General features: G+C 45.2%; 1 pseudogene; it reads left to right on the top strand.

The window, feature by feature from the left end:
• The first annotated feature begins 506 nt into the window (after positions 1–506).
• LOC110597788 (ras-related protein Rab-7a-like) lies at positions 507–1,439 on the top strand (annotated as a pseudogene).
• The last annotated feature ends 461 nt before the right edge of the window (positions 1,440–1,900 follow it).

Below are 1,900 nucleotides of genomic sequence, written 5' to 3'. Positions count from 1 at the left end.
GCTCCCTGCTTCCTCCTCCATCTGTGTTGGAGACTGCAACACAGAACCACAGAACCAAAGGCAATCAGTGTATTGTCCTTGTGAACAAGCTATGGGCAGCAAGGAAACCATGTTGGGAAAATGGCAAGCTCTTTTATGGCCAAAAAAACCCCACTTGGTATAACAGCTCCCTAGCCAAACATTTGGTAAAGTTGCTGGCTCTTGTTACTGGAAGAGCAAAAACATTCCTCACATTGTAGCATGAGGGAGTTTCAAGGATGAGTGGTAAAATGACTGATTAGGGACATTTGATGGAATAACTCAAGAAACAGATAAGCTCATAAGAGAATTGTGATAAAGACCAAGATGGCAGGAGCAGCGTTGGAGGCTGAGAGAGTGCAGAGGGTTTCTCCTGGAGCAGGAACTTGGACTTCTCTGCCCTTGTCCTCCACTGGAACTCCTTCTCAGCAGGAAGCCTCCCATCACACCCAAACTTGAGCCCCCAGCTCAACAGCCACACTTGAAGGATGACCTCAAGGAAGGAAGTGTTGCCAAAGGTCATCCTGGGAGATTCGGGCATCAGTAAATAATCCCTCTTGAGGCAGAATGTGAATAAGAAATTGAGTGACCAGGCTGGGCACAGTGGCACATGCGTGTCATCCTAGCAACTTGGGAGGCTGAGGCAGGATGATCACAAGTTCAAGACCAACCTTAGGGAGATGCTTTCTCAATAAAAAATAAAAGTAAGTACTGGGATGTGGCTCAGTGGTACAGTGCTATGGGTTCAATCCCCAGTGACGGAAAAAAAAAAATTGTAACCAGTACAAAGACAAAATACGAGCAGAGATTCTAACCGAGGAGATAATGAATGGCAGACCAGGCACCATGCAGATCCAGGACACAGACAGTCAGGAATTGTGCCAGTCTCTTGGAGGAGCACAGACAGCTGCATTCTGATATTTTATGTGACTGCCCCCAGCACGTTCAAAATCTTCCATGATTGAAAAAAAATGAGTGTCTCATCTAGGCCAATCCCTCGGATCCAGAAAATATCCCATTTTTTGTGATGGAAAACAAGATTGACTTCAAAAATAAATAGCCACAAAGAGGGAACAGGCCTGCGACAAAAACATTCCCTATGTGGAGACCAGGGCCTAGGAGGTCATGAGTTTGGAGCAGGGGTTCCGGTCAATTGCACAGAAAGCACCTAACCAGGAAAGGGAGGTGGAGCAAGTCCCAGGCAGAAAGTCGCCCTTGCTGAACTGGCAGTGATCGCAGAGCAGTCTTTCATGAACCAAGAACAGACCTTCTCCTCTCCTAAATAAAACAGAAATTAATCTCTCACATCCAGCTGTCAAAAGAAACCCAGCCAAACATAGTCACGTCCTCCCACAAATAGGCATGTGTACACATACAAACCTCATGCAAAGATGAATTGCAGCCCATGCCTGAGCAGGGTGTGGGGTCCATCACCCAAAATGAGCCCGTGACCAGAGAATGGCAGCAGAACAGGTTGCCTTAGAAACCATTCTAATGTGGGGTCAGCATTGATGTTGCCATTAAGACTCAATATAGCCAGATGTGGTGGCGCACCGAAATCCCAGTGGCTCAGGAGGCTGAGGCAGGAGGATCATGAGTTCAAAGCCAGCCTCAGCAATAATGAGGCATTAAGCAACTCAGTGAGATCTATCTTTAAATAAAAGTACAAAATAGGGCTGGGAATGTAGCTCATTGGTTGAATGTGCCTGAATTTAATCCCCAGGATCCCCACCTCAAAAAAAAAAAAAAACAAAACTCAATGTATTAGTTCATTTTCAGTTACTATAATGAAATATTTGATACAGGTTAACTTTATAAAGAAAACTAGTTTATTTAGCTCACAGTTCTGGAGGTTCGAAATCCAAGATCAAGCAGCCCCATT

The sequence above is a fragment of the Ictidomys tridecemlineatus genome, chromosome 3 (assembly GCF_052094955.1).
Source record: "Ictidomys tridecemlineatus isolate mIctTri1 chromosome 3, mIctTri1.hap1, whole genome shotgun sequence".
Taxonomy (NCBI): domain Eukaryota; kingdom Metazoa; phylum Chordata; class Mammalia; order Rodentia; family Sciuridae; genus Ictidomys; species Ictidomys tridecemlineatus.
This window is presented reverse-complemented; position numbering and strand designations above follow the sequence as displayed.